The sequence below is a fragment of the Littorina saxatilis genome, unplaced genomic scaffold (genome assembly GCF_037325665.1).
Source record: "Littorina saxatilis isolate snail1 unplaced genomic scaffold, US_GU_Lsax_2.0 scaffold_757, whole genome shotgun sequence".
NCBI lineage: Eukaryota > Metazoa > Mollusca > Gastropoda > Littorinimorpha > Littorinidae > Littorina > Littorina saxatilis.
The window spans coordinates 13,182-23,022 of record NW_027125867.1 but is presented as its reverse complement, the minus strand read 5'-3'; positions in this window follow the sequence as shown (position 1 = coordinate 23,022).

The window sequence follows — 9,841 nt, the reverse complement described above, 5'->3', positions numbered from 1 at the left end:
TCTCATCGACACACAGACTCATTGTTTGGTGTATGCTGGTAACGTTCACACTCTCACCGACACACAGACTCATTGTTGGTCTAGTTCCTTTTAATTTGGTGACGGTAGAGAGAGAGTAAGGTGAAAACTGGGCAAAACAAAAAACCACATATAAGCCCTACAGAATTTCTATTAACTTAAACACATATTTAACACATATTTCTTGCTTATAAACTGAAGAGAAAAAAGGGTAGAGCGAATGAAAAGGGAAAAGAAGAGAGAGAAACATGAAAGAGACACAGAGAATGAGAAAGAAGGCGAGAAAGAGCGGAGATGGAGAGAAGTATAAGTAAACAAGGAAACAAAGGAAGGAAGAGAGAGAGAGAGAGAGAGAGAGAGAGAGAGAGAGAGAGAGAGAGAGACAGAGACAGAGACAGAGACAGAGACAGACAAACCAATAAAAGAAGACAAAGTCAGACAGACAAACAGAATGGAGAGAAAGAAAGAAAAATGGAAGAAACCGTGAGCATACACAACATCAATTAATACGATATTTCTCATACACAAGAGAAAAAGGGAAGAAAAAGTAAGCATACACAACATCATCAGTGAATACAAGCTTTCTTATACACAAAAAATAACTTTCCCCTACCGTATTCCAGGTTCACACAACACCATCACAACACAACCCTCTCAGTGGAAGGACATAGGACGACAAATCTCAACACCCAAAACTGACTAACATCAACACCTCCGAACTCACAAAACTGAATAATAGCTCACCATATAAAAATAAGAAACTGCAAAGCACACGCAAAAACACGTTCTCCATGAAACACTAAACAAACAAACAACTTCACGAGACTGCTTGATCAAGGCTGAACTCGAAAAGCTGAGACAAAAAAAGAACACACACAAAAAACGAAAGTAAGGGACGTTTCATGAGCAACAACCAACAAACTTGTCCACATGTCATCAATCACTTAAAAAAACAGTACAGCCGAATACAAAAAAGAGCTCAAAACCCGATTTTAAAAAAGAGGCCCTGCACGGGCTGAAACTCCCACGGCTTTTACGTGTATGACCGTTTTTACCCCGCCATTTAGGCAGCCATACGCCGCTTTCGGAGGAAGCATGCTGGGTATTTTCGTGTTTCTATAACCCACCGAACTCTGACATGGATTACAGGATCTTTTTCGTGCGCACTTGGTCTTGTGCTTGCGTGTACACACGGGGGTGTTCGGACACCGAGGAGAGTCTGCACACAAAGTTGACTCTGAGAAATAAATCTCTCGCCGAACGTGGGGACGAACTCACGCTGACAGCGGCCAAGATACAAATCGAGCGCGCTACCGACTGAGCTACATCCCCGCCCCAAATAAACCAGTGAATCATCACATAAACAAATGAAAATAAACCAGTGAATTTAAGGTTGCCGCGCTTGGCCACTTTGGTGACATTTATTTTAATCTACCTGAATGTTTCATGAATTTGACCAATTCTGTACATTATATACCGTGGAGATAACATATATACCGTGGAGATAACATATATACCGTGGAGATAACATATATACCGTGGAGATAACATATATACCGTGGAGATAACATATATACCGTGGAGATAACATATATACCGTGGAGATAACATATATACCGTGGAGATAACATATATACCGTGGAGATAACATATATACCGTGGAGATAACATATATACCGTGGAGATAACATATATACCGTGGAGATAACAGTAACAATGTGGATTCATTGTCTCCCTTGAAGTTTGTTGAAATGGAGCAAGTAAAAGATGAGTAAAGCTGATTCGAAAATAGGGTCGTTTTGGGGGCTGCACCGCCATAACACAGGCATTGGCTCCTTATGGGAGGACTTGCCTATAACAGGCGTATACAAAGCGAAGAGATGTTCCCTCTGCACTTACCATAAACTCCCGTGTTGTCACAAGAACTTTTTGTGAACGCAACAATGTGTTCTAAGATGTGCCTGACCGCAACATTTTGTTTTGAGATGTTTTGTGAAAGAAATAAGTATTTCTACAATGTATCAAGGATCTTCTTCTTCTTCTTCCTCGTTCATGTGCTGAAACTCCAACGTTCATTCATGTTTTTTCACGAGTGGGTATTTACGTGTATGGCCGTTTTTACCCCGCCATTCAGGCAGCATACGCCGATTCGGGGGAAGCATGCTGGGTATTTTCGTGTTTCTATGACCCACCGAACTCTGACATGGATTACATGATCTTTTCCGTGCGCACTTGGTCTTGTGTTTGCGTGTACACACGAAGGAAGATAACAAGGCACGCGCAACAGCTGGAGACGAGACACTGAAGCAGAGATCAAGAGGCAGGGGAAGACCTGGAGCCAGATCGAAAGGGCAGCCCAGGACCGTGTCGGATGGAGAATTGTCGTCGATGGCCTATGCTCCCCCGGGGGTTCATAATGGCCTAAGTAAAGTAAGTAAGGTCTGCATATACTTTGACCTGGGAGATCGGAAACATCTCGACCCTAATAATTATTTTATTTTGTTTGCAAGCACATAACAAAAAGTGTAAGCTGCTTTGTTGTTACTTCGTTGTTAATGTAAATGCTTAGATTTATGTGTTAATAAACTTAAAGGAAATGCTTTAAAGGCATACTAACGCACTCCCGTGTTTACAAAGTGTAGTTTGCCCACAATCGATGTCAAACGCACCATAAGACCATATAATGACGATACGTCACCAAGCGCGGACCATAATACATGCATTACAGCTTGTTCTAGCCTCTGAAAAAGTGAGGATGTCAACAAAGCCGCGGTGTTCTCTCCCTTGCATCAACGTTACATGTGTTGCCAAATCTATAAATATAGGACGATCCAGATCAAAATGAAAATTCAAATATCTCAACATTTAAGGGGTCCTAGACCACAATATTTTGCAGGGAACTTAATTTAGTCTGTCTCCAGCTGTTGGTAAAGCAATTAGCGTGTATAGTCATCGAGTACATATGGCTTTAACAAAAAGTCCAGTGTGGGTGTGTGTGAGTGTGTGTGTGTGTGTGTATGTGTGTGTGTGTGTGTGTGTGTGTGTGTGTGTGTGTGTGTGTGTGTGTGTGTGTGAATGGGCGTCCGTGCATGTGTTTGTGTGTGCATATGCGTGCGTGCGTGTGTGTTTGTGTGTTAGTGGGCGTGCGTGTGTGTGTGTGTGTGTGTGTGTGTGTGTGTCTGTGAGTGTGTGTGAGTGTGTATTTGTGTGTAAATGCGTGCGTGTGTGTGTGTGTGTGTGTGCGTGTGCTTGCGTGCGCCCGTATGCGTGTGTGTTTAATGTGTGTGTGTGTGTGTGTGTGTGTGTGTGTGTGTGTGTGTGTTTGTGTGTGTGTAAGTGTGTGTGTGTATGTCGTTACAGATAGGAACATTTGGTTTAAACGACTTCACAACACACACCTCATTATGCAGGTCGGTACAAGGTTATTTTATGTTAAAAGGGCTGTAAATGGTCCTTGACAATTACTGATTTTAGAGAAATCTTTCATCCGTGGGAAGCAGTCAGGGTGTATCTTTTGTACGAATTTAATTGTCCCGCCGTACAGAAATGGGTAACTGTATCCTCGATATATAACACCGTGTGTTGCCTGTGAAGGATGGTCCTTTTATCTATGCAGTACAAATTCATTACCCTACCTTCTCCATCCACTTTGTGTCTGAAATAAGTCAATTGTTAGGAGGGCGAAGGGGCAGGCGTGGGTTTGGGGGGTAGGGGTGGCTGTGGTAGGTGCAGTCCAAATGCATGTCCCGATACAGAAAACCGAGTGGGGATAAACACACCATCGCTTAGTCATAGACAATGGGTCGGAATGTTAGTGCTTTCTAATAAATGCACCGCGTGTTCTCAAAGCGACCCTCTTTTAAAGATAAGGCCACAATCGGTCCACACTGGGTCATCTCACTGATTCAAAGCGACCCTCTTTTAAAGATAAGGCCACAATCGCTACACACTGGGTCATCTCACTGATTCAAAGCGACCCTCTTTTAAAGATAAGGCCACAATCGCTACACACTGGGTCATCTCACTGATTCAAAGCGACCCTCTTTTAAAGATAAGGCCACAATCGCTACACACTGGGTCATCTCACTGATTCAAAGCGACCCTCTTTTAAAGATAAGGCCACAATCGCTACACACTGGGTCATCTCACTGATTCAAAGCGACCCTCTTTTAAAGATAAGGCCACAATCGGGCCACACTGGGTCATCTCACTGATTCAAAGCGACCCTCTTTTAAAGATAAGGCCACAATCGGGCCACACTGGGTCATCTCACTGATTCAAAGCGACCCTCTTTTAAAGATAAGGCCACAATCGCTACACACTGGGTCATCTCACTGATTCAAAGCGACCCTCTTTTAAAGATAAGGCCATAATCGCTACACACTGGGTCATCTCACTGATTCAAAGCGACCCTCTTTTAAAGATAAGGCCACAATCGCTATACACTGGGTCATCTCACTGATTCATTTAAAACCAAAATGAAAATTGTCCAGTACTAGGCTCTACTCCTCCTCCCTAATTTGTTAACAGTATCTTGATATACATTCTGTTGTAAACTTGAATCTTGTAGTAATCAATATTATTTAAGGGTCTAGTAGTTGTTGTAGTCAAACAGTCCTATACAGTGCCTCTTTAACTTCCCCCCCCCTCTCTCTCTCTCTCTACTTCTCTCTCTTCTCTAGATCATTCTTTTTTATGCATGTTGTATGTATGTATGTGGCGATGTGAACTGTGATGTAATGTATAATGAGTTGTAAAAAAGAAGAAGAAAAAAAAAAAAATTCCCAAAACAAACAGACCGCCAACGTTCCAAATTTCAGAATCAAAAATGAAGAAAGGTAACTATGTTGTTGGAACGTTTAATAATTGACAAAACAAAACGTTACGTTCACAGATATGCCCCGCTTGTGTTTTCCCTGCAAGCGCCTGAACATTTTGTCAAATAAGTTTTTGTTTTTCTGTATAATTAGTGTGTGTCTGTCTGTGCACTTAAAGAACCGCTGGCTCCAAATATCTGTGAACGTAACGTTTTGTTTTGTCAACAACAAACCTTTCTTACGTTTTGATTCATTTAAAACCAAACTCAATGGGTCATTTTCAATAATCTCTTACCCTGTTGACTGGAGCGTAACTTTTTTTTCTTTTTTTTTCTTCTCTTTTTTTTCTCGACTTTTGGGAAGACGCTATGTATGGCGTACCCTTTTTGTCAATTGAACAATGTGATTGTATGACAAACATGGTGTCTGTGTGTGTGACTGTACATAACACTGGAACTGGCACACTGGTCTGGGGCACACAATGTGTGCAATTCAGGGCTTCCCATAGAGCGCGTCCCTGCGTCCTATCCGCACTAAAAGCCGAAAACACGTACTAGAAATGTATGGAGGGGCTCTAAAAATTGAAAGTGGGGGTCCCGGGACGCACTAGGAGGGGCGTCCGTGGGGAGCCCTGAAAATTACTGCTACGCGTTATTTTATACAAATGGACCCGGAGCGTAACTCTTTCAGGGGTCGATTGGCCACCTCAGTCCAACTTAAAATGACCGCTCATTTTAAATTCCAATGTGTCGTAAGTTCGTTTTCGCTCATTATCTCCCAAATATGTGTGTTTTTCAGTCTACTTTCGTTTGAAAAAAAAATCGGTTCCAAATCTAACTATTCTTTTCAAACACTTCAGGACCAGAAAGAACAATCGGCTTCATATTGACTATTGTTTCAAAGCACCTTCTTTTTATTCCTCTTCTTATTCCTCTTCTTCTTCTTCTTCTACTTCTTCTTCTTCTTCTTCTGCTGCGTTCATGGGCCGAAACTCCCACGTACATTCGGTGTTTGTTTTGTGCATGAGCGGCTTTTTATGTGTTTGGCTGTTTTTGCCCAGCCATTTAGGTTGCCATACGCCGCTTTCGGGGGTTTCAAAACACCAAATGACATTATAAAAATCGGCTTGTGGGTTGCGCAAAAATTGCTTCACAACGCGGACTTTACCTTGTGTGCAGTGAAGAAACACCGATTTTTTTAATTTTTTTTTTTATTCTCATTTTGTACAGTTTTTTTTTTTACATGTATATGCTGTACATTACAGGACATCACCTAACCGAAAGGACAGAATCATATAACAGAAAAGCACACTTGGACAATTACAACATACATGGGGTGGGAAGATGGAATGGGGAGGGGGGGATGTTCAGTGGTTTGGTGGTCGCATTATCAAAAGGTTTTAAGAACGAAAAAACCTAAGGGTTACATCAAAACGTGCATATACAGGCGCCAATCCTTGTAGAATTTATCTACTGTATTATTCACAACTGCGTTATACTTTTCACAAATAAATCTTTGCTTAAAGTTTCTGCTAAATGTCTGAAAATGAGGGGTCTTTTTGTTCATTTTGGAAATATATACATGGTGTTTGGCACAGATTACTAACACATCAAAAGCTTTATCGGTGACTACATTGTTCGCCACTCCAAGAAGAACCAGTTCTTTAGACAGTTTTAAATTGTCGCAATGGGTGCAGTTCGCCTTTAGCCAATTTACAAATTCTATCCAAAAAGTCTGCACTTTATCACACTCCCAAAACATATGTAAAAGGGTTTCTTCATTTCTACCACAAAATGTACACAATGACGTATCCACAATTTTTCGCAAAAATAGAAACCTTTCTGTGGGCAAAATTCTGTACAATAATCGGTACTGGAACCATCTCAGACAAGTGTCTTTTGTTGTTTTAAAAACATGTTGAAAAATAGCCTTCTTATCTAACAAACAGTCTAAAGATTCAGACCATTTTTCGATACATTTTGGGACCGTAGTATGTTCAATCAGTTTTTTGTAAATAAGTTGTGTCTTACCTTTACAAATACACTGATTTATTGATGTATTCGCGAATCGAGAATCCTTGGTACACTCTGAATAGATGGAATGGGCCGTCTTGAATTTGTATTCATTCAGTTACACGCTCACAGACGATTTCCAGAAAAGTATATAGCAAGTTTATTTTCGTTTAATCTGCATACAGTAAACTGCCTAAAACACCAGGAAACATTTTCAAAGGACATTCAAGGACATTCGCACTTGTTTCGAGTAGTGAAACAAACTCTACTGTTAAAAACGTGCAATTTAGTACTGAACATCTGTATCGATCTTTACTTTTTTATATATTGTTTAAAGCAATGTTGTCCTTAAAATATCTGTAATTTGATTTCTGTTACCCTTATTATGTTTTTCTGGTGTGTGTGTGTGTGTGTGTGTGTGTGTGTGTGCATGTGTGTGTGTGTGTGTGTGTGTGTGAGTGTGTGTGTGTGTGTGTGTGTGTGTGTGTGTGTGTGTGTGTGTGTGCATTCATGCATGTAGGTCTCTGTGCAGGCGGAAGTATTATTTCTTGGCTGGAACTGTTTGAGATTCATACATGCCTGCATACAACACTTTTGATTAAACAACGTTGAATGCAATCATTCCACACACACACACACACACAAAAGTGAATTGTTCTGGATTACCCATTGGCACATTTCAATGACTGTTGATATGTGTACATGAATACTTTTAATTTTACGTTGACATTTCAATTATGTAGTGTTTGTGCTAGTAAGCCGCCCTACACACGTGACGAGGAGCAGTTTCCACAACCAGTACTTCTTGACCCGCGCTCCTCAACAAGGAAAGAAAGGTCACACAACGCGGATCTACAGTGGAACCTCTCGATAACGACCACCTCTGGATAGCGACCACCTGCCCGTTACGACCATCCTATATGATTCCTGATGAGTTTGTTTTTCTTCTTTATTGTTCACATTTTTACAGCGAGCACCTGTCTGTAAAGACCAACGGTCCTTTTTGTGGTCCTTTAAGACAAGTTTGATTGTAGTCGCGGCCCGACAACCAGGACTATCATCAGTGATTGCGGGATTCCCAACAGGGATGCTGAATACTGCAACCGTAAGTAGCATCTCCCACTCAGTTATCGTTGTTTCGCAGCACGACACGTTAATGAGACAGTTCAGAGATTGAGGGTACAACGACCTGATGTTCTGTACGGTTTGCGAGGACGATTGCGAGGAAGGAAGTTTGATATTGAGAGCAGCAGACATATGCAAATTGTATTTTATTTTGTTATGTTTAAATGTTTTTACTTTTATTTATTCCAGCTACTGTGATTTCTCTGACGATATTATGACTGTGTAGATGTGTGTGTGTGTGTGTGTGTGTGTGTGTGTGTGTGTGTGTGTGTGTGTGTGAGTGTGTGTGTGTGTGTGTGTGTGTGTGTGTGTGTGTGTGTGTGTGTGTGTGTGTGAGACTGACGCTAGGATATGTTCTGTATGTCACACCATTCTCTTGGTGACAAAATCTTCTCATCCTTCATCATTCTATCACATTGAAGAAGCCTCCCGCAGAGGCGAACATTCAGATCATCATTATTAAACATATACCATATTCATCACCAAAACTTTTGAGTTGATTGTTTTTGAATATGTGCGTACTTAATTTATATACTTAATTTCCACACAATGAGCCCTTGGGGGAAACATTTGTACATGTTTTAATCAACGGAATGTTACAAAGGAATTCTGAGACAAGAAAATTAACTTAATCTTTGTCTCGTTTGAGTACTGAGCATTCGGCCCGTCTCACCGCAACCTCAATATTAAGTTTATGAAGGCCTAAACCAGTACTTCCCGTTATTCCGTCATAGGACAGTGTGTTCCTGAGACCTTTGATTTGACTAATGTTAAAACCAGAAGACGAAGGAAAACATATGTATTTGCGGAATCAGAAGGGAGCCGAAGTAGTGATAGCAGAGAGTTCACGATCTTGACAAAAAGACACACTCTCGGCACAGTAGGCAAGGTGAAAACAAGATTGAAACAAAGAAAGCCAGGCAGAGACGAGATAAGAAGGGAGCTAACGCTGAACGCAGTGTACACGTTGAAAAGCAGATCGAAACAAAGAAAGCCAGGCAGAGAAGAGAGAAGAAGGGAGCTAACGCTGAATGCAGTGTACACGTTGAAAAGCAGATCGAAACAAAGAAAGCCAGGCAGAGAAGAGAGAAGAAGGGAGCTAACGCTGAACGCAGTGTACACGTTGAAAAGCAGATCGAAACAAAGAAAGCCATAGGCAGAGAAGAGAGAAGAAGGGAGGGAAGACTGTCACTGAGCAGCATGGGCGACTGCAGACTGTTCGTCCTGGTGAGAGAAAGGGAGAATGTACGTTCTGGCTCACCGATTCCGACAGACCCTAAATATTAACGCAAAATAGGCTTCTGGACTAAACTTTTACTAAAATGAAACATGCGACAAAATCAGAAAATTACTGCATAAATCCATACAAAAAAAAATACAGTAAAGTAAGGTTGTTTTGAACCAATCCCGGGTCTGTCGGAATCAGTAACCCAGAACGTACATTCTCCCTTTCTCTTATACAACCACGGAAATTACGAGCCGTTGCAGGTGTTCTTTATGGATATCCTGGATTTTTTGCTGTTGGTCTCCCCTTTCGTTTTATTTACAGCAAGCTAAATAATCGTCTCGTATCGAAAACAAAAGCAGACGACAAATTTAGTCAGTTGGAGTTGTCTCCCGTACTCCTGTAGCATGCACTGTGCGCTGCAGATCTCTGTGGCTGCACCAGACGGTTCGGGAATTCCCAACAAAAGAAAAGATCATACGGCACTGGCAACTTCAGTGTCAGCTGAACACGAGAGCGTTCGGTCTTTTAGAAGATTTGTATCTTGAAATGAAAATTAACGAATATCGCGCTGTCTGAAGGAATGGAGTACATATCGGACAATGACCACGCTCAGGCTAAAACGATAGGACATCTGACCGACA